The 25,139-nt window shown below is 33.5% G+C and overlaps 1 protein-coding gene across 1 annotated transcript in view; it reads left to right on the top strand.

The window, feature by feature from the left end:
* Window positions 1-25,139, top strand: part of CCSER1 (coiled-coil serine rich protein 1) — a 1,313,272-nt gene that overhangs the window by 960,145 nt on the left and 327,988 nt on the right. The gene's annotated exons all lie outside the window — the stretch shown is intronic.

Below are 25,139 nucleotides of genomic sequence, written 5' to 3'. Positions count from 1 at the left end.
TTCAACTTAATCAGACATACTCTATTTTATAAATAATAAAATTTGATTCTTTCAAAAATAAAATATTTATTGAGTATAAAAAATTAATAGTAAGCTACTTTTTTTATAACTAAAAAATGCTCTCCAAACAATTTTCATACTTGGAAGGAAGCCTGAATGTCACCACTTCAGATTTTGGTCAAAGTTGTTTTTTGTTTTTTGGGTTTTATTTTGGGGGTGGGGGATGGGTTCAAATATAATGCTTTGACTGAGCTCTTCCTGAAAATAATTCTTGTACCAAATGTGAGAGAAAAAACAAACAAAAACCTTACCTGGCTTAGAAAGCAAATTATGTAAAACATCGTGAGTTAACATTGCTTCAAATTCACTCACATCAATCTACATTTATTTACCATGATGCTTATATACATTTAATGAAATGGTAGTTTTGTACAAAAGCATACAGAATTCCAAACAGAAGAGCAAAATAAAATTGTAAGTATACTCTAGGAGGCAAAGAGGTGAGGCCCTTGTTTTCATGTTCATTCTAAAATCGGTCTTTGACTAAATTAAATAGTAAAAATCAAAAGGTTTTTGCATGTTCTTTTTAAGCTTGTCCAGTAGAACTTTGTGTGGTAATTGCAATGTTTTCTGTCTGCACTGTCCATCAGTAGCTAATAGTCACTTGTGACTATTGAACCATTGAAATGTGACTCCTGTGACTGAATTTTTTATTTTATTTAACTTTAATTAATTTAAATTAAAATAGTCTAGGTTTGTAAGTTTATCTCTATAAACAGTCAATTCATATCACAAAGCAAAATGTATCAATAATTAGGAAATCAGAAAAGCCAAGTGTAAGTCTTGCAATTAGCAGCATTATATTCCCTATATGATTAGTATCCTTCTCTTTAATTGTGTCCCAACTGTGCTGAAATAATTTAGGCATTAAATATAGAGAATATTTCCCTTCTAAACCACTAGCTCCTTTTCTGGTTGTAATTTTTTTAAAGTTTAATTCCTTCAAACTGAGGAGAGACTATAATGAGAAAGCAAATTTAACAATAGATTTGATGTTGACTCTCAGAACTAAGAATGTAAAATATGTGGAGCACCTGGGTGGCTCAGTAGGTTAAGCGTGAAACTCTTGATTTTGGCTTAGATCACCATCTCACAGTTGTAAGACTGAGCCCCGTGTTGGGCTCTGTGCTGGGCATGGAGTGCTTAAGATCCTCTCTCTCCCTCTCCCTCTGCCCCTTCCCTGCTTGAGTGTGCATGCCACGCTCTGTCTCTCTCTCTCAAAAAAAAAAAAAGAATTAAAAATATGTGTATTAGGGGTGCCTGGGTGGTTCAGTCAGTTAAATATCTGACTTCTTGGTTTTTGTTCAGGTCATGATCTCATGGGTTTTGAGTTCGAGCCCTGTGTCAGGCTCTTCACTGATCATATGGAGCCTTCTTGGAATTTTCTATCTCCTTCTCTGTGTGCCCTTTCCCTCTGCTCTCAAAAATAAATAAACAAACATTAAAAAAAATATGTGTATTAGATAATTTTTGGAACAGGCAATATCAAATATCTGCAGTTTTCCATCGAATTCTATTTAGATACCACTAGATGGCTTCCCTCTTAAAAATAAGGTTTATGTCAAATCAGAATGTTCTTAAACACCTATAAAATGTCTTAATTTTATTTGTAAAAATAATAATGCTTTTAGAGGTTCATATCACAATAAGTTAGAATTCTTGAAATAAAATGTTATCATGACAGGATTTTATCCTGGTAAAAGAGATATGAACACCCCCACACATAGTTAACCCTTGAACAACACAGATTTGAAGTGTGTGGGTCCACTTACACATGGATGTTTTTCAATATGGTACATATGGTACTCTAATGTATTTTCCCTTCCTTATCATCTATTAAATAACGTTTCTCTAGCTTTATTGTAAAATGCAGTATATAATGCATATAACATACGAAATTTGTGTCAGTTGACTGTTTATGTTGTCATTAAGGCTTTCAGTCAACACTAGGCTATTAGTAGTTAAGTTTTTGGGGTGTCAAAAGTTAAACATGAATTTTTGACTGTCCAGGGGTTTGGCACCCATAACTATTGTGTTGTTCAAGGGTCAACTGCATATTAGTTTAAAAATTCAAGAGTATAAATTAAAACTCAGGTGTTATCATAATGGATACACGTCTATGTATTTTTCTTTTACTTAGGAATAAAAAAGAAAGGTTTATTTTGTTTCTGCATGTCAAGAGGATAAATGAGATATTCATTTTTTAAAATATACTCTAAAATAGATAACAACATTTTAACCAAATACTGGCAAGAACCCATGATAGAAGGCATAAGGTCTATACCTTCTTTCTCTCTGTTACTGACATGTATGAGTATTTGTGGCTATAACCTCATGTGAATTCGCTTTGAATCTCTTGTGTATTCAAGTGCAGGGCTTACAGTCAGAATATGGTTTAAATGCTAATCTTGATACTTTTAATCTGTGTGATATTGGGTAAATTGAGTTACATTGTATACTCAGAGAAAAATTTGGAATGAGATTGGAAGGAGCCATTAATAAGTCATTCTTGTGGCAGAGTCTGAATACCTAACCTTCTGAGGTCAGACACTGACACTGCAAGGACAGAGCAAATGGGAGATAATAATATATAGTCTGCATAAGAGAAATGAAAATAATTTGTAAATTGACAGACAAAATATATGAGCAGAACAAAATCCCTAAAATGAATGAATAAGGAAAGTAAAGGAGTAAATGAAAAAAGACAATGGGAGTAAGATACATTAAAGAATTGGTCAAGGCAAAATATAAGGTAGGAAGTAATGGTGTGTCAGAAACAGATGTCACAAAATGTATGGTGGGGTGGATTAGTTAACTTGAAAAGATTAACCCATATATTAATATAAACTAATGTTATATATATTATGTATATTAATACGTGTTAGTATTTATTAAGTTTGAATTTCTGGTGTAGTTATTTGTGTGACATAGCCATGGTAAACCTTTGGAATATGCAGAAGAGAAAAATTAAGGGTTTAAAAAATCTGAAACTAAATTGTCCCCGCAATTTAATTTAAAGATAATGCTATTAAATACAATAGGTCAGATTTCTACATGAATTAGTATTTGGGGGGGAGTTTATCTGGGCCAGACTATTAACAGAATGCTCTTTTTTGGGATCATCAATGATAAATAATTTTGTAGTGTAGTGATTAAGTACATGGATGCACTTTGAAGTGATACTGTGCAAATATGACTAACACTGACTCTGTGACTTGAAACAATTTAATACATTTTTTTCTTCTTCTTTTCCTTGGTGTGAAGAGATAGCTCTAGGTATATATGGATTGCACATTGGAGCTCACTGTTTAAATAAAATAGTGTGGTCCAACAGCTGGGAACATTACATACTCTAGATCAAGATTATCTCATTTTGAATGTCACTTCAACTGTTACTGGTCATGTGACATTGAGCAAATATATCTCAGCCTCAACTATACCATCTGTAAAATGGCCATAATAATCATAACAGATATAGTTAGCACACAAATGTGAGAATTAAATGAAGCAATCCACATAAAACTTTTAGCAAAGTGTCTAGCATGCCTGAATACTCAAAAGTTACCCCCTATAATTTTATAGATTATAAATTGTATAATCACTCATTGTTTTATCTTTGTAAATATGAATGCCATTTCATACTGATGAGCTGTTTTCTACAATTTATTTTTAGTTATTTATCTAAAACATATAAAACCTAAATTCTAGTTTTGTATAGTAGTTCACAATTTTCATACCATAAAAGAGTTGAAAAGAGCTACAATTAAACAACAGACAGTATTTAATAATAAATGAAGAAAACTAGCAAATAAGGCATCAACAAGTAGAAAATTGAGTAAAAAAATTACACTCAGTGATTTCTCTTAACTGAAGTCTAGTTATTAACTAAGAGAAGCACTGGAAAACCTTTATATGTAAGTGTGTGTCTTGATTTTAATAGTATTTTGTTGTGTATATGTATGAAGACAAAATACCTGTTTTGCAATGGAAAGACATTTCATAAAATATTTAATTATAATACAGACTCTCAAAATAGTGTCTATGAATTTATTTGCTTTTTTAAAAGATACCAGATATAAATTTTGAGAATAAATCTCAAATTGTTACTAATTCTCTAGCTCAGTTGGTTAAGTGTGTATTTTTTAATAGGATCAGTGTGAATAAGACAGGCTATGTATATAAGCAAAGAGAAAAAATAACAAGAGAATAGTGTAAACTCATCATATATATATATATACACACACACACACACACACACACACACATACACACATAATACACACACACACACACACACACACACACACACATACCATGCCTGTCCACAACCAGATTCACTCAATGTCCAGGGAACTTCCCAGCTCCTTCTCCCATAATTAAAGAATCCCTATACAAAACAGGAAAAGGAATAAAAAACACTTTGAGAAGATTGGAAAATTGTCACAATTTGAGTAAACTTATGTTGGGGAATCCTGCTATTTGTTTTTTTTCAAGTAAGGTATAATTTTAAATAGAATAATTATTCAGTATTCTTGAAAACTAACAAACACTTTTTTTAAAGAAATATATTTCTAGTTTTTAAAAGCAAGTACCTGTTTCTTTGTTTAGGAAACCAGATTTGCAAGACTGTATACAAAGGAAACACACATATTATATATAGGTATATATAAGTTTGTGTGTGTGTGTATACACACATATATTTATATATACACTAAAAATTTAAATATTTCAACTTCTTACATATTAAAATTTACATAAGCATAATATAAGCTGATTATTTAAATATAACAATCTGAAAATAAATCATATTTAAAGAAAAACACTTCTTTTTTAAAAAATAAATTATTTTGGAACTATATCCCTGTTGTAAATCAAGATAACCCATTAAACAACAGAAAGAATACAATCATTTTTTTATTTATGTTACAAAAAATATTTTCATTTTTCTTTTCTAATATATTTATTACCTAACAGCATGACTAACAGCATTTTTATTAACTATAAAAAACCTTTTCATTGTTTTATTTTTTATTGTAAATTGAATAAAGATGGAATGTGTCCCCTTCATCTCACAGTAAAAAGCTAGCAACAAGAAAAAAATATATACAAATACATGTAAAACAAAGAATATCAATATCAATGAACCAAAACAAATGAGGAATAGGTGAGAAATGTCTGGAGGTTCAAACAGGGTGTATGAAGATACCTTTAAGCTGGCCCTAGGAGGGTGATTTCAGCTAAAACTAGCAAAGCACAGTTCTTTAAGGTTTGTTACAAGTCTTAAGCAGGAAAGATAACAATCCTTTATCTGGAACATCAGGAAGCTGACTGAACAAGCTAGCTTTGGGAATTTTCTGTAACTGATTTGACAACAAGAAGCCTAGCAGAATAGACTAGTGATAAATCACATTGAATCACCCTTGGTGTGGCAAACACACAACCTCTGCACTGTAAGCAACATGCAGCTGCCAATCTCTGATGGCAGAGGAAAAGTAAAGGCTGAAAGAATTCATTCACACACAAAGCCCTGTATTACCTGAAACTTCAGAATGAATTAGGAAGGATTATTGCCAGTTGGCAATGCAACAATGGCCTTAGAACCTCTTTCAAAGAAACAAAACGAAATCCTGCAAAAGAGAACTGAAGGAATGAAATACGAATACATTATTTTTAGATCTAATGTAATGAATACATTATTTTAGATCTATTTTTAGGTCTAGATTATTTTTAGATCTAGTCCCAGAACTAAAATTAAATAATAATAATAATAATAATAATATAGAGAACTCTTTTGAGCATCTGGGGAAAATTCTCTAGTCGTTTGAGGGGACAAAAATTATGTTATGCTCAAACTTCTTCCTAATGGCATTTAGTTTTAGAATTTTGAAGATTAATTACAATTTTCTGAAAGTTTGATCTGATTATTTTACACACAGCCAAACATTTATTCAGGTACTGAAGCAACAAAAAAAAGTTTGTGAGCATTCAAAAATGCAAAGAGACATTTCCCATGAGCTGATAAGAAAGTCCTATGTAATAAATTTCAGCCAACTGAGTGATGGAGAAAGAAATTACACCAAAAAAAATGGGACAATGATTGAATCCTTTAAGTGTAGAGCAAGAATTACAATGAGTATGTGATTTCAGAATACTCATAAATATACGGAGTCTTTAGTGAGAAAATGATACAGCTTACAAGGTTTTGAAGAGGAGACGATAAAATAAGTGGGAGATAGCTCATTTTTTTATAGTCAAAATAAACAAATTGTTAGTTACAAGGTAAGCACTGAAAAAATGATATGTCCAATTAAAGCCAAATGGATAATGGATATAGAACAAAGTAGAATAATTGGAAACATACTGACACTGATTGAAAATATCCTGGGGCGCCTGGGTGGCGCAGTCGGTTAAGCGTCCGACTTCAGCCAGGTCACGATCTCGCGGTCCGTGAGTTCGAGCCCCGCGTCGGGCTCTGGGCTGATGGCTCAGAGCCTGGAGCCTGTTTCTGATTCTGTGTCTCCCTCTCTCTCTGCCCCTCCCCTGTTCATGCTCTGTCTCTCTCTGTCCCAAAAATAAATAAACGTTGAAAAAAAAAATTAAAAAAAAATATCCTAATTGCTCATTCTATTGATTAAAAAATTTCTTCTTAAGAAAACATTGTAAAACAATGGAATATATATTATTTTTAATTTCATATATATATATATGCATGTATATATGCAAGAGGGGGTAGAGAGACAGGAAAGAAAATATATCTTAGAATATATCTTAGAATATCTTTAAAAATATCTCAGAAAAATATCTTAGAAAATACAAGATACAGAGAGGCTAGGTGGTGCAGTAGTAGAAGGACCCTAGGCTTGCCTTGCCACTTGAACACAGCTAGATAAAAATAAAATCATTCTGAATACTCAAGAAATCTATCTGAGGACTGACAGAGAAAAATGCACAACGCTGTGGAAAGTGCTGCTTTTCTAGGGCAAGTGTGCCTGAGAACCAGAGCAGTGGGCCCCTCCCCCAGAAGATCAACACAACACTCCCGCCCCTGCATGCACCATGTATACTGACCATAGAGTGCGGCAGAGTTTCAGCTCTAGGGGAAATAGCATTAAGTCTCTTTTAATAAGCAGACTGAAGCACATTTGGTTAAAGCTCACCTCACTCTGGCAAGTTCCAAACACTTCCCACTGCAGGCAAGGAGAAACTCTGTAGAGGACTGACCTGAGAGAAAGAGCAGCCAAAACAGAACAGCAGAGTGCATATAGCACACACCAGAAACACTTCCTGAAGTGTCAGACCCTCTACAGTATGTGACCTCTTCTTTATAAAGCCATTGCTCTCAGGAGCAGGAAACCTAACAGGCTTTCCTAACACACAGAAGAAGACAGAGACCTAGACCAGATGACAAGCTGGAGGAATTCCTCCCAAAAGAAAGAGCAAGAAAAGGTAATGGACAGGCATCTAGTCAAAACAGATATAAATAATATGCTTAGTCCATAATTTAAAGTAAGAATCATAAGGATACTAGCTGGGCTTGAGAAAAGCATAGAAGACACCAGGCAGTCCCTTACCTTAGAGATAAAAGACCTAAAAAAGTAGTCAGACCAAAATAAAAAATGCTGTAACCAAGTTGTGAAACTAACTAGAGGTTAGTTTCTAACCACAAGAATGGAAGAAACAGAGGAACAAATAAATGATATAGAAGATAAAATTATCGAAGATAATGAAGCTGAAAATAAAAGGGAATGAAAAATATTGGATAATGATTAAGACTTTGAGAATTTAGCAACTTCATAAGGTGTAATAACATTTGTAGCATTAGAGTTCCAGGAGAAAAAGGGAGGAGAAAAGGGACAGAAGGTTTATTTGAGAAAATTATAACTGAAAATTTCCCTAATCTGGAGAAAGAAACAGAATCCAAATCCAGGAGCCACAGAGAACTCCCATCAAAATCAACAAAAGCAAGCTAACACTAAGACATATTTGTAGTTAAATTTGCAAAATACAGAGATAAAAAAAATCCTAAAAGCAGAAACAGAAAAGAAATACCTAACTTAAAAGGGAAGACAAATAAGGTTAGCAGCATATCTATCCACAGAAACTTGGCAGACCAGAAGGGAGTGTTATAATATATTCGATGTGCTGAATGGGAAAAATATGCAGCCAAGAATATTCTATTCAACAAGGCTGTCATTCAGAATAGAAAGAGAGATGAAGAGTTTCCCAGACAAACAAAAACTTAAGGAGCCATGCAAACCATTATATCAGCCTTGCAAAAAATATTAAAAGAGACTCTTTGAGTGGGGGGAAAAAAAACCCAAAAGTGACAAAGACTAGAAAGGAACAGAGGAAGTCTCCAGAAATAGTGACTTTACAGGTAATACAATGGCACTAAATTTATATCTATCAATAATCACCCTGAATGTAAATGGATTAAATTCTCCAATCAAAAGAAATAGGGTGTCATAATGGATTTAAAAAACAAGACCCATCCATATGCTGCTTACAAGAGACTCATTTAGATCTAAAGATAACTGCAGAATGAAAATGAAAGGATGGAGAACGATTTATCATGCTAATGGATGTTGAAAGAGAGCTAGGGTAGCCATACTTATATCAAACAAACTAGATTTTAAACCAAAGACTATAACAAGAGATGAAGAAGTATATATATCATAATAAAGGGGTTTGTCCACCAGGAAGATCTAACAATCGTAATTATTTATTCCTCCAACTTGGACGCATCCAAATATATAAAACAATTAATCACAAACATAAAGGAACTCATTGATAATAATACAATAATAGTAGGGGACTTGAACATCCATGCACAGTGATGGACAGATCATCTAAGTAGAAAATCAACAAGGAAACAATGACTTTGATTGGCGCACTGGACCAGATGGACTTAAGAGGTACATTCAGAATGTTTCATCCTAAAGCAGCAGAATACTCATGCTTTTCAATTGCCAATGGGACATTCTCCAGAAGAGATCACATACTGGGTCACAAATCATGCCTCACCAAGTACAAAAAGATCAAGATAATAACATACATATTTTCAGACCACAGAGCTATGAAACTGTAGGTCAACCACAAGAAAAAAAATTTGGAAAGACCATAGATACACAGAGGTTAAAGAACATCCTACTAAAGAATCTATAGGTCAACCAGAAAATTAAAGAAAAATAAAAGAATACATGGAAACAAATGATAATTAAAACAGGATATTTCAAAACCTTCAAATGCAGCAAAGGCAATCATATGAGAGAAGTGTATAGCAATACAGGGCCTACCTGAAGAAGCAAAAACAATCTCAAATATGCAACCTAACTTTACAACTAAAGGCGCTAGAAAAAGAACAACATATGAAGCCTAAATCCAGCAGAAGAAGAGAAATAATGAAGATTAGAACAGGAACAAATGATATAGAAAACAACAATAAAAAAACAACAGTAGGACAGATCAATGAAACCAGAAGCTGTTTCTTTGAAAGAATTAATAAAATGGATAATCCTGTAGCCAGACTTATCAAAAAGTGAGAAAACCCAAATGAATAAAATCATAAATGAGTGAGGAGAGATCCCCACCAACACCCCAGTAATACAATTATAAGAGAATATTATGAAAAATTTTATGCCAACAAATTGGGCAATTTCAAAGAAATGTATAAATTCCTAGAAACATACAAACTACCAAAACTGAAACAGGAAGAAACAGAAAACTTGAACAGACTGATAACCAGCAAAGAAATTGAATTAGAAATGAAAAATCTCCCAACGAACAAAAGGCTAGGGCCAGATGGCTTCCCGGGGGATTCTAGCAAACATTAAGGGAGAGTTAGTACCTATTCTTTAACTATTAAAAAAAATAGAAATGGAAGGAAAACTTCCAAATTCAGTCTATGAGTCCAGCATTACTTCGATTCCAAAACCAAAGATCTCACTAAAAAAAGAGAATTACAGGCCAATAAATCTGATGAACATGGATGCAAAAATTCTCAAGAAAATACTAGCAAATTGAATCCAACAGTACATTAAAAGAATCATTCATCATGATCAAGTGGGATTTATTCCTTGGCTGCAGGGTGGTTCAATATTCTCAAATCAATCAACATGATACACCACATTAATAAAAGAAAGGATAAGACCCATATGATCCTCTCAATAGATGCAGAAAAAGCATTTGACAAAATACTTTATAAAAATCCTAAACAAAGTAGGGATAGAGTGAACATATATCAACATTATACAGACCATATACAAAAGACCCCCAGCTAATATAATCCTTAATGGGAAAAAACAGAGAGCTTTTCCTCTATGGTCAGGAACAAGACAGGGAAGTCAGCAAGGAAGAAGTCAAACTTTCATTATTTGCACATGACATGACACAACACTATATGTAGAAAACCTGAAAGACTCCACCAAAATATTGTTAGATCTAATACATTTATTCAGTAAAGTCATAGGACACAAAATCAATATACAGAAATCTGTTGCACTTCTATACACCAATAATGGAGTTGCAGAAAGAGAAATGAAGGAATTGATGTCATTTATAATTGCACTAAAAACCATAAAAAACCTAGGAATAAACTTAACCAAATAGGTGAAAGGCCTGTATTCCGAAAATTATAAAACACTGATGAAAGAAACCGAAGATGATACAAAGAAGGAAAGACATTCCACGATCAGGGATTAGAAGAACAAATATTGTTAAAATGTCTATATTACCCTAAGCAATCCACAGATTAAATGCAATCCTTATCAAAATAACACCAGCATTCTCCACAGAGCTAGAACAAACAATCCTAAAATTTGTATGGAACCACAAAAGACCCCGGACAGTCAAAGCAATCTTGAAAAAACAAAGCAAAGCTGGGGGCATCACAATTCCAGACTTCAAGTTGTGTAGCAAAACTGTAGTGATCAAGACAGTACGGTACTGGCACAAAACCAGACATATATAACAATGCAACATAATAGAAAACCCAGAAATGAACCCACAACTATATGGTCAAATAATCTCTAACAAAGCAGGAAAGAATATCCAGTGGAAAAAGATAATCTCTTAAACAAATGGTGTCAGGAAAACTGGACACAACATGTAAAAGAAGGAAACTGGAATATTTTCTTACACCATACACAAAAATAAATTCAAAATGGATGAAAGATCTAAATGTGAGACAGGAAATCGTCAAAATCCTAGAGAGAACACAGGCAGCAACCTCTTGACCTTGGCTATAGCAACTTGTTAGTAGACACATTGCCAGATGCAAGGGAAACAAAAGCATAAATGAACTAATAGGACCTCATCAATATAAAAAGCTCTGCATAGCAAAGCAAACAATCAACAAAACTGAGGCAATCTTTGGAATGGGAGAATATATTTGCAAATGACATATCTGATAAAGGATTCATATCCAAAATCTATAAAGAACTTATCAAAATCAACACCTCAAAAAACAAATAATCCAGTTAGGAAATGGGCAGAAGGCATGAACAGACATTTTTTCAAAGAAGACATATAGATGGCTAACAGACACATGAAAAGAAAAGTCAACATCACTGATCATCAGGACCAAATCAAAACTACAATGAAATATCACCTCACACCTGTCAGAATGGCTAAAATCAATAACACAGGAAACAAAGGTGTTAGTGAGGATGTGGAGACAGGGGAACCCTCTTACACTCTTGGTGAGAATGCAAATTGGTGCAGTCACAGTGGAAAATAGTATGGAGGTTCCTCAAAAATTTAAAAATAGAACTGCCCTACGATCAAGCAATTGCACTGCTAGGTATTTACACAAATGATACAAAAATACTTATTTGAAGGGATACATGTACCCCATTGTTTATAGCAGCATTATCAATAATAACCAAATTATGGAAAGCACCCAAATGTCCATCAACTAATGAATGGATAAGAAGATGTGATACACACACTCTGGAATATTACTAAGCCATAAAAAGAATGAAATCTTGCTGTTTGCAACATCGTGGATAAAACTAGAGTGTGTTACAATAAGCAAAATAAGTCAGAGAAGGATTAATACCATATGATTTCCTTCATATGTGGAATTTAAGAGAGAAAATAGATAAACATAGGAGGAAAAAAGGAACGAGCAAACCATAAAACGGACTTTTAACCATAGAGAGCAAACTGAGGGTTGCTGGAGAAGTCAGTTGGGGGCTGGGTTAAATGGGTAATGGGTATTAAGGAGGTCACTTGTGATGAGTACTGGGTGTTGTATGTAAGTGATGAATAGTCACTAAATTCCAGTCCTTCAACTAATATTATACCCCGTGTTAACTAACTGGAATGGAAATAAAACTTGAATTAGAACAAAGTATATTTATTATTTCCATTTAAAAAAAGAAGAAAATATAGGATAAATATAAACTGTTCACTTGTGTGACCTGGTGAGGAGTGGAGAAGGTGTTGTAGATGAAATTTATTGTGGAAAGAGAATAAATGCAATCTAAAAGGAAAAAAAAAGATTAAATTATAAAGACTACCCCCAAGGATATTTTGTATGATATAATCCAATATATGAAATGATGTAAAGTTATATACGTATATCTTCATGTAATTATTCAAATCATAATAATATCTGAGGAGCCAAAGTCATGACAAGTAAATTCGAACAAATAAAAAGTTAGGGCTTCTTATAACAATATCACATACTCTTGAATTTAGAGCAAATACTTTTGGGACTTTAAAAATGGATCTTAAGCATGTCAAAAGTTAGGCAACCTTGCTTATAATTAAAAATAAATGACAGTTAAATTGAGGTGCCTGGGTGGCTCAGTCAGTTGAGTATCTAACTTTTTTTTAATGTTTGTTTACTTTTGGGGGGGGGTGGAGAGAACGAGTGGGGGAAGGGCAGAGAGACACAGAATCTGAAGCAGGCTCCATGCTCCCAGCGGTCAGCATTCAGCCCGAAGCAGGGCTCGAACTTAGAAACGGTGAAACCGTGACCTGAGCCAAAGTCAGACACTTAACTAAGTCACCCAGGCACCCCAAGCATCTAGCTCTTAGCTCAGGTCATGATCCCAGGGTCGTGGGATTAAGCCCCACATTGGATTTGGCACTGAGCTTGGAACCTGCTTAAGATTCTGTCTCTCCCCATTTCCTCCTCTCCCCTGCTTGCATGCTCTCTCTCTCTCTCTCTCTCTCTCTCTCTCTCAAAAAAAAAAAAAAAAGCACCATACTTCAACTCAGCAATTGTACTTCTAGGAATTTATATACCTGTGAAATAATGTATATATAATAATGTTTAGTGTGGTGTTTGTCTGCAATAGGAAAAGTTTGGAAACAATCTTAGTGTCCATTGACAGGGGAATGTTTGAATAAATTATGTTAACATCCATATAGTAGAATGCCCTGCATTCTTAGAATAAATCAGATGGATCTTATCACTGATATGGAACTATCGCTGAGATATGCTAAATGCAAATGGTGCAGAGACGTGTGAAATGTGGTATCATTTGGCAGAAAGCAAATACTAATAATACAAATGTGCTTGTAATAACCAGTTGCTCTGCGGCCTGTATAGGTAGGAATTAGGAGTAGAAAGGAAACCTAGTTTTCATGGTATATATTTTTATAACTACTGAATTTGATATAAGGGATATGTACTAACTTACCCAGAGCCTAAATTAGATGATGGATGCATATGAATAAAAATTACAAGAAGGGTACTCAAGAAAGTATTCAGTGGCAAGCTCTGGGGAGTAGAACTCTTTGCTGCTTAGGGGTTGAGGGGATTAAAAAGAGACATTTATTGGTTATGGTATATGCTGTTGTGTTTGAATTTTCAAAATATGAGTCATGTCTTTTACAAAAGAAAGAAGGAAGGGAGGAAGGAAGGGAGGAAGGCAGGCAGTGAATTATTCTACTCCAAAACAATAAGAAAGTCCCCTTCTCCAGGAGACCAAACTTTTGAATGTGACTGATTTGTGCTACTAGTTGATCAAGCTCTCTCAGGCAGTCTTTGTTAAAGAAAACAGCACTATTTTATCTTATTAACTATGTGTCTTAAAGATAACACCTTTGAAAGGTGAAATGTAAGACATAATGAACTAATAATTTTCAGAAAGTCCCCACACTAAAGGAGATCTTGTTGGAATTTAAAAAGAGTTGCTGAGCAAGGATTTTATTCATGTTATTCAATACAATGCATTCTTCAAGTCTCTCAAGCACAAAACCTAATGCCTAATTTAAACAACATTTGTGTAAAATGCTGATTAGCTCATTATTAGAATACACCATGAAATGCTATTAAGGTTTCTCTTGCTAACTTTCCCTTTACTAATGTGAAACATTGGACAATATTGTCTAATAGAAAGGTTGATAATTTGAACCTCAGCTTTTCACAAGTACTGGAATCAAAGTCCAGCTTATAAACTAAAGAAACTGCAAACACATCTTTTGGTCTCAACAGATGGTCTATTTAACCTATAAATTCACTTTAGTGACCAGCATTGCATCATTTAATGTACATTTTAAGATTTTTTTTGTTTGTTATAACTTCTATTAAATGCAGCATTTGACCTCTATAAATAAATTTAAAAACTACATTTTCAAAAACAACATATAACTTAGTGAAATACGTCCTATAATTACCTACATTTTGAGCTTATCATTTTCTTCTGTCAGGCATTCAATGAACCTACTAGAAGTGCAAATATATTATGTTTTCTCATTTTAAATTCTTAAAAACTATTTCCTAACAGCAGACAAAAAGTATAAACATTGGAGGCATTATGTAAGAAGGCAATAAGAGAAAGGAGATTCAAAAGGAAATGGAAAATACCTTTAATTTTCAATTACATAAAATCCACCTATCTGAAATACTTTGAGGGTTTCAGCTTACTATTAGTTCTCCGGTCAGGTCTCTTTGTTCACTCCAAATTCATCCTTCTTCCATTAGCTTTGATAAACAAGAATTGTAAACCTTTAAAATTCAATCTCACCATTCAACATTTACTCTGATTCTAATTTAATTCTTTGAAGATACTCATCAATTTGCTTTTTTTTTTCTTATTCTGCCATTGCTCTAATAGATGTTTCAATTAAAAACAAATTCTAGGGTCTGAGCAGATAGCTCGTTTAGAGGCTCATTTGCCACTTACCAGTCCAGTTGGAATTTTGAGTTTATGTGAAATAAATTAAAATATTTATTTTAGTGATATTATATTTTGAGTATATCTAATCATCTCTCTTCTGCCATTCCATCCTTCAAACCTGTGAAAACTTTAAACATTTTTACCTTGTATTTTTCCTTTTAAAATCTGGGTGTTCTCAGTTCCTCCAATACCCAGTTGGCATGGTTTCTAGACTTTTTATCATGTATCTTAGAAATTATCATGTAATAATCAGTGTTCCAGGGAAATTATGACAAATGAAATTCAACAATTATTTGTGGTATGATTAGTTCACAATTTTGTGGAGTGAGGGGTAAAATCCTTTGAGAGGTAAAATAGACTAGTGACTAAGAGCACAAACTCTGAAGTCAGACTAACAGGTTTTAAATTCTGGTTCCATCATTTTCTGTTTTCTTTTCTTTTTTTTTAATTGTTTTTAAATGTTTATTTATTTTTGAGAGAGGCAGTGACCGAGAGGAAGAGTGCAAGCAAGGGAGGGGCAGAGAGAGAGGGAAACACAGAATTGAAACCAGGCTCCAGGCTCCGAGTTAGCACAGAGCCTGACGCGGGGCTCAACGTGGGGCTTGAACCTATGGACCATGAGATCTGGCCTGAACCAAAGTCGGACGCTTAACAAACTGAGCCACCCAGGCACCCCTCTAACTGTTTTCCTAATCGACAAAATGGGAAACAAACAAAAACAATGCGTTTCTCATAGAGTGATGTAAAACTCAAATGAGTTGACATGAATCAAGTATTTAGAACAGTATCTGGTATATAACCAGCACTATATAAGCCCTTGTTTTTATCTTTTGTCTTATATTTTGTCCCTAGAATCAAGCTAAAATAATCATAGTTGTTTACCCCCTATTGGAAGGGAGATATACACTCAAATTCATATTGACTTAAGATATAATAAAGAAGCTAAAATTCTTAGCACTTTTTTTCTTTTACACGAATCACTGGTAAGCCAGGACTCCTTTTCTTCAAATACATACAAGAGTTCTCAACAATAAACTGAGATTTGTGTAATTCTTGATGTGCTTAGAACGAATAGAACTTCGCTCACTTGGAGTCTTTGTGGTATTTTTGTTCCAGCCTAGGTTTGATAACTACACATCCTTGAAATTGAGGAAAAATATAGCACAGACTAAGTTTTATTTGATTTGATCTTATTTGTCTACCACTGTTCTAGTGTTGTGATAGATTGGATTTAAATTGGGACAAAAATCAATGTATCTATTTATAGTTTAAAATAAAGGTTCATGTCCTGTACTTCTCCAAAGTAGGGCAGCCTCGTTTTTTCTTAATAGGAGACAGGCCTGGTGTAGAAATCGTATTGAGGTTATTTGGGAGTAATCAGGTCAAATAATATGAGGAATTCTTTTGAACTCTGCATAAATGTTGGTTCATTTGTGATTTGGTAATGTTTAACTATAGGAAAGGAATTATAACTATATGTTTTCTAAGTATAGGATGATCAGAAATATTGGAAGAGAGATTGTTTCACTTGTTCTAGATCAAAATAAAATTGCATTTTATAATGGATGGATCATAATTACTATTTATTGGAAAATGAACAGTTGCCATGGCAATAATGGCCTTCTGTAAGTGTATTAGACACATTTTAAATGCATATTAAACCAAGGATCAAAACTTTTAAAGAGGGCTGCATGTTTTCTTTAAATGATATGTACAGGTGAGGAGAATTGATGTAGTTACTCCCAAAGTAACACACAATCTCTTACAAATATCCCACATGTAGAATTAGCAAATTTTATCTAATTTCCAGTTTGCCTAAGTGGTTTCTGTTACCAATCTTATCCTCATCCTCTATACAAAAATGACTCTTACCTAGTAACTTTGTGGGTAAAGGTTAGCTTGTCTCTCCCTGTAATTTCTCTTTCTTTCTCTCTTTTATCATTATCACTTTTTTACTGTTATCTTTTTTTCTTCTTCTTCTGTTTTATCATTCCTTGTTTAATCAATTCTACCTCAGGAAATTTACTTCATATGTGAAGATAAAATCTTCTCAAGAGGCATACATTTTCTTTGTCAGAATCATGAAGTAGACTATGGCACAAGCATATGGGTTGTTTTCAGTGAGGAAGCTAAAGTGATATAATTATCTAAAATGGAAATGTCAGTCTCTGGCATTCAGTACTAGACTTCTAGAATTATTTTAAACATTATGGTGTGCATAAAAATCACTCCAAGAACAGGTTACAGTGCAAACTCCCTAAGTGACTTTGGTTCTAGCAATTCGAAAGGATCTGGCAATCTGTATTTTAAACAAGATCTCTAGTTTACTGTTATACAGGTAGCTTTGAACCTAAGGAAAGGTAGTCAAAAAAAAAAAAAAAAAACAACAAGCGTTTAATCTAGCTCTAGCTTAAAGAGCTGGCTGTCACATAGAATAACAACGAAGGAAATGCAGTGACTGACCATACTAGAGTAGGGCTTTTAGGCATGAGGGCAATGTCTCTCTGATTCTTTAAACTCTTGGATCTTTATTGATTAGGATTATTCAGGAGCTGAATCAGAAAGTTGGAACACTGAGGTCATTGTGGTTCTAGAAATTGCTCTATGTATTTCACAGACTCTCAGTCTTTTTGTACACAGAAAGTGCTGAGCAAGCTACTTCTGATCTAAGGAGGTTGGGGTGATGCAAATTTTCATACTTATTATTATTATATAAGTATTTCACCCTTAGTAGGATTTTTACACAATAGAAAAATGAAGCATCTGAAGAGGATACCCCAACTGATGAGTTTACTGAAATCCCAATCTTGGTGCATTCCCTGGTGGAGTCTGGACATCTCTTCTACCTTATGCATGATATAGCTGTCCCCAAATAGCTGGGCAATATAAAACATACAAGAATGTGCCTTTTAGGAGGCGGACATGAATCACCATTGATGGTGAACGAAGAGTTCATCTAAAATATTTGTAATTCAGCTTGTGATAAATTTCTTGAAAGAAAAAGTGCTTTCATAGGATTAATTGTTGAGGCATATAAATTGTCTGAAGATGTTTTCATGTGAGAATGAGAAATAGGAAATGTCTTGTAAGCTGAAGATAAGAAGCCCTCAGTCAAGAAGGAAATGAGGTTGTATTTATCTGGGGTTAAAAGCAAGACAATTACTAGCATATCATAACAAAATAGAGACCTAAAATAAAGTGTCTAAAAATGAAATAAAATAAAACCCAGTATCCCAAAAGTCGTGTAGTCAGTGTAAAGCCAGCATTTATAATACAGAAGGAAACCTGGTAACCAATAGTTTGTCTAACAAGCTGTTTGTACTTCTTGCCAACTTTAAGGACTAGTGACCAGGTGTGCACACTTTTGACCCTACACATATGTAAAAGGAAAAACTTATAGATTTTGCACCGTAAAAGAACAGTTCTGATAACTATGCTTTTATTCTTAGCAGGGCAAGGGTAAGAGACAATATGAGAAGTTCTAAAATATTTGGAGATGTTAAGTTGATCTTGAGTATATTGAGATATATGTCAAGTTAAAAGAGGGGCGTTTATTCAAAAATTAAATTTACAGGGGTAAAGCAAAGCCTCACTTGGAAAATTGCCTTAATGGAGTCTCATTGTCCTAGTACAAATCTTCCAATTTGTAAAGATTTTCAACTGTGTAATACTGTTCTCTATAGAAAAGTCTAAACTCAGTCTATAACTGAGTCACAATAAGCAGAAGTAATTTGATAAAATTGGGTGAACTTAAAGGCTAGTATGTCCTACTCCGAAAACCTCATGACTCCATGTTCACTGCAGGGATATCAATGGAAAATAAACTAGAATCATCTGTCAACCACCTGGGAACCCTCCCTTGTCAACAGTATTTTTCTAGTTTCTAGTCAGCCAGTTATTGAAGTCCTTTTTTTTTTCTTTTTGGAATATGGACACAATTATTTTTTTCTTTTATCTGGGTAAGGTTTTGACGAGATTAATAATATGAATCATTCTTTATGCCATTGTTTAAGAGGCAACCCGTTCTCCAAGAGTCATGATTCTCACATTTCACATTGGATTCATGAGGGAATTTGTTTGAGATTTGGTTGTTCTAGTGAGGGGACCAAAGACAACGTTCTAAGAAATGCTGCCCTAAGGAATTCTGCAGATAATTAATCTTATCCACAATATGTGACATTACAACTTGAAGTCTGAGATTTGTCAACATACCACTGAAGGCTGTCTTGCTAGTGAAATTAAAAGAGAAAAAAAATGACATTTACTCATGGATAAGAATAGCTTAAATGAAGCCAGAACTTCAAAGTTTAAACAAGTTACCTGATTACTTTTGTCTCAACAAGTAAAAAATCCAAGTCAATCAAATACTTTCTCTCCTGGTATGAACATAGTGCATATTTAGTCTTTAGTGTGGAACTGTGTTAATATTAAATCAGCTTTACAATTAGGGGACTAATCTTATAAACCATTGAATTAAAAGCATTTCTTTTATAGGGAGGGAACTAGGTGATATGCCCATAGTGTCACAATTATCAGACCTGGGTTTGAGTCCAAATTTCCTGATATTTAATTTTTTCATGTTTCAAATGTGGCACATTAAGGAGCCAGAGGGGAAAATATAGAAAATGCCAAACTATTGTCAAAGCTAAATATAGTTTTAAATTGATACAACATCACAGCCTTTACATTGACCCATTTTCTAAGAAAATTTCAGCATGGGCAATACTAAAAGTATTTTTATGTCCAATTTTTAATAGCCTTGTCCTCAGAAACAGTTATATTTCACTTAAGACAGAATTTTACAAACAGGAATAAATGATAAAATGAGCTAGGGGAACTAAAATTGTTTTATATTAGGTTGAGTTATTTGAGTTTTATAGAAATAATCATATTTACTGTAGTCCTATATGAAAACATTGCAGAAATTAACCCAAGATAATTTATCTACATGTTGCTTATCTATGATATTGAATAAGTCAATTAAAGTATTTACTGAGGGTTTATAAAGTATTATACTGTATGCTTTGGGAATAGGTGTTTTGAGCCCAAGGAAATAGGATAGTGTATTTCAAATTGTATTCCTACCAAACAAATGATGACTCCTCAGCACCTATTTGTTTAATGAATACATATATAAAGTAGTAGGATGCACTCAATAGTTTTTAAGTTTATTCTGTAAATGATAAAGAGATGCAAATGTAGAGAAAACATATACAAATATTTAAACTTAAAAGTCAATATATGATACTTATTACTTGAGAAAAATAGATAATAGTTGATATAGAAGTTCAAAGAGTAATACAAGGCTTCCAACTTGTCAGAAAATAGGAAACTTTTGGGAAAACAGTACGTATAAGCTAAATGAAAATACAGATTTTATTTAAATAGAGGATTGAGCAGTACAGATAATCAGTTGTACCTTTGTACCAATGTCACTAGCATAAGCAAGACCAGACACACTGGGACCAGTTTTGTAGGATTTTGTATTCTGGGTTAAGGATTTTTAACTATCAAGTCATATAAAGTTATAATTGAATCTATTTTAAATTCAAAGTTTTTACTTTCTTTGTAGTTTACAAGTCCATCATATTTAGCATAAAACTATCTTTTCTTCATTATAACCAAATCAGTATCATGTATCTCTTCCCTCCCGGTTATACATAGGCATGTCAATTCTTCTGCAAAACCTATTTATTTATATTGTGATATAAATATATTATGATATATGTTAAAATTCTTTTTTGGAAGAGTTAAGAAAAGATATTTTGACATCTTTTATAGTTAGTGAGAAAAACTGTTGGTGATTTACTTCCAACTGATTTTTGAAAACCAACAAATTTGAGAAGGCATTACTAAAGGTAGAATTTTACCCTAATATATCTTGTCATAAAAATGAGTTTGGTTTTATTCCCATTCCCTACTTACCTCACCCGGTAAAAGAGACAGCCTAGAAAGAATCAGTAAGTGTTAAGATTCAAAGGAAAGACCCACCGTGTAAGCAGTAAGAGATTTGCTCAAGTTATATTTCCTACATTAGACAAAAAGACCTGATTTATTTTCAACTTCTTTCTCAGTCAAAATTGTTCCATCATTTTAAATGTATGTAGTATGTAGTGTCTATAACTGGTATCTGCTTTCTTATTTCACTTATCTCATTCCTTGTTATTCTTATTTGGGCTTTTGAAGGTAGGGACTAATGTAAAGAAAATTGACTTATTTGATAAAGGTATTTGGAGATTCAAAGGGAATTATACAATGTGATGCCAAGGCCTGTTTTAGAGGGTCAGGAAGAGGAACTGCCCTTAATCCATATGAAACAAATTGACAGAATGAAAAAGGAGGCGGAAAAGGAGGGAAGCAGAGAAGAGGGAGAGAGAGACAGAGGTAAGACAAAGATAGAAAGGAATTTTAAGCTGTTCACTGTGAAGTGTGCAATATGAATGGGTCTCCTTCTTCTTTCCCGTAGAATCTTCAGTAAATTCTACTCTGATCAGTGCTTATTCATGAGTAGATTTATTCAGGAACACACACAATCAAAAAAGGAGCAACTAACATTTGAGTTAATTTTCATACAATCAAAAATATCTCTTAAATGTGTATTATTGCCAGTCAGTCGCTAGGGGATAGAAGCAATTAAAATGGACAATGAGTTTCTCTTGCATAGAGTCAGTCCGAAGGTGGAATCAAAGATTACCCAATGACCCTTTTGATTGTGGGTGGGACCTGTAAATGTGATGAGAGAGCAGACTCTCTCTCATTGGGTTAATAATGAGTTTACTGTGAGGCAATCAAAAGGAAGATTTTTCTGGATGACCTTGACCCAATAAGAAGAACCCCTAAGGTCCTTCATTAAAAAGGAAGACATTCAAACATGAGGTCTATGGAGGGGGCCACATATCAGGGACCTGAGAGTGGCCTCTAGGAGCTGAGAGTGGTTCTTAGGGAACAGATAATAAGTCTTGTGGCTGCAAGGAAATGAATTTTTCCAAGATTTTAAGGAAGCTTGGAAGTCTACAGATGCAGATGCACCCAGCTGACATCTTGATTTTAGCCTGTGAGACTCTGAGCAGAGAATCCAGACTCTTGACCCACAGAATGTGAGATAATAACTTTTTTAAGTTGCTCAAATCATACTAACTAGTTACACAGAAATAGAAATCTAATATGCACTCTTGCTGCCTTCTTTCAGTGTCTTTCTCTTTCTCTGTGTTATTAATTTAAAATCATTAAATGAGAGAATCCAATTGATTGCCCAGTAATAATCCAATATTGAATACCCATTAATGGGCCCCTCTAGGTGTGCCACTTCAAAATCTGGCTAGGCATACCAGATGATTAATAATAACAGTTAGCATTTATTGAATATTTACTACATGTTAAATACTGTTTTAAGCATTCTTTTAATGTATTGACTTATTTAATCATCACAACCATTATAATTAACCTCCACTATATTGATGAGGCACAGAGAAGTTAAGTAATATGCTCAAAGTCACATACTAGTAAGTGGCAAAACCAAGGTTTGAAAATTCAGGAAGTAGGACTGTAGGGTGTGTGAATTTAATTGTATATAATGCCTCTCCCGATGTATTTGAGATTATTACATGACCAAGTATTAGTCACATTTAGATATGTCATACTGTGAAGTCAGAAGCCTTCCATGTCCTCTGATAAGTTGCAAAGGTACCCTGTAAAGCATTTTCTTATTACTTAAGGAATATTGCATAAGTCTCACATTGATTAATAATTCTGAGAAGCAGTACCTACAATAAAAATGACATCTCTCAGCAAACCTTCAGAGGTACCAGTAAAAATCACTGCTTCTCAAAATGTATGTTTATAAATGAGTATTAATAAAAACAATACTGGGGTACCAGGGTGCTCAGTTTTTTAAGTGCGTGACTCATGATTTCAGCCTGGGTCATGATATCATGGGTTCCGGACATAGAGCCCCTCATCAGGCTCTGTGCTGATAGTGCAGAGCCTGCTTGGGATCCTCTCTCTCCCTCTGTCTGCCAGCCCCCCCATCAAAATAAATAAACTTTAATAAATAAATAACAAGACCTTAACTCCTGAATAGCCATCATCTAAATTTCCACATAGAAAGAAATTCTTTCCAACAAGAAAAAAATTGTTAAAAATTCAGATGGAATAGCATTTCACAGATTTTCAATTTGGGGAATCTTTGTCATAAGTGAAATCTAATATTAATACATATGCAATTCATTGTAGTTCCTATTTTAGAATGTTCTAATCTATCATTATGTGATATTATTATCTGTCTTGCAACCATGGCTTTCTATGCTAAAACACTTGACTGACTATAAATTAATGAACATAAAAAATCAGTTTGTAAAGAGAGTCAGGACACACGCAGAAAATAATTTTTGTTAATATTATCTTCATGATAACATATCAATTTGATTGTAGTAAAGCAATGTGACCCTTACACTGAATTAGAAAATATTTGAGACGTATTCTCTCTTGGCTAATAGCTAATGTAATGCACTTGTTTTAGAATGGTAGTACTCTTTAACCTCTACTAATAAAATATCTTGTCTATATTTTTGGTATAGCTAGTCTCTTAACTATACATGTTGTCTTATTAGTTTTAATTTAATCTCCATAATATGTTTTCATATTTTGCTTTTTCAATTTTATTTGCACATTTATGGTCCTCTTTCATTTTAAAATGGAGTAGGAATTAGCTCAAGCTCAAATGTTATACAAAAGTTTACTGAAGCTCTATAATGTGTTAGATACTGTGCTAGGCAGTGGATATATTTTAATAAAAAATAAATTATTGATGCATCATGGAGATTTTAATCTAGAAGAAATCTCTGTGTATATGTAGATTTTTGTTTACATATATACACACAGGAAGTGTGTATATTGTGTATATTGCATACACACAATTATATATCTTAATAAGTGATACAATGGAAAATAACCAATTTGATAAAATATTAATAGAGAGAAGCTACTTTAGACTAAATTGTGTGTGAGTAGAGTAAATTTCTAGGCAGAGGTAAAATGTAAGATGAGAACCATTATTTGAAAAGCAGAGAAATGTGTTTGAAACAAGAAATGGAATGTATCAAGATTCTGAGATGAGAAACCCTTGACATTTAGAAAGGTGTCCAATGTGACTGATTGAAGGGTGGTAGAGAGAAAGTCAGTGAATACCAGGAAATTGATTTGGAGAGATAGACAAGCCCCATTCAGAGAGAACTCGGTGTACCTGTATTGTAATTTAAAGTTTTAGAGATTTCCTTCTTAGTATTGCTGAAGAACAAATACTAAAATAACTTCAAGTTGGTCTTCTCTCCAATGATTATCTTCATCTGGGTTTACTTTTAAATTCAATGTATAGTGTTCTACATATACCTTACACTTTCCACAAAAATTAATTTGAAATGGATCATATATTCCAATGTAACATGCAGAACTTTAAAGTTTATAGTAGTAAACATATGGGAAAACCTGGATGACCTTCGGTATGGTGGTGAGTTGCAGATACAACATCAAAAGGATGATTCATGAAAGAAAAAAATGATGTTGCTTATTAAAATTTAAAACTTCTCTGTAAAAGGGGGAGCCTGGATGGCTCAGTCGGTTATACCTCCGACTCTTGATTTCAGCTCAAGTCATAATCTCAGGTTCATGTGTTCAAGTCTCTCGTCTGTCAGTACAAAGCCTGCTTGGGATTCTCTCTCTCCTTCTCTCTGCCTCTCCTCCATTCTACTCTCTGTCTCTCTAAATAAATAAATAAATAAATAAATAAATAAATAAATAAATTCTCTGCAAAAGGTATTATTAAGATAAAAATGCAACTTGTAGACTGGAAGAAAGTATTTGTAAAATATTTGTCTGCTAAAGTATTTATATCCAAAGTATACCAAAAATTAAGACTCAATAATAAGAGAACAAAGAATCCATCTGAAA

Source organism: Prionailurus bengalensis, chromosome B1 (genome assembly GCF_016509475.1).
Source record: "Prionailurus bengalensis isolate Pbe53 chromosome B1, Fcat_Pben_1.1_paternal_pri, whole genome shotgun sequence".
Taxonomy (NCBI): Eukaryota; Metazoa; Chordata; class Mammalia; order Carnivora; family Felidae; genus Prionailurus; species Prionailurus bengalensis.
The sequence above is the reverse complement of the archived record's forward strand: the minus strand, read 5'-3'. Positions and strand labels throughout refer to the sequence as shown.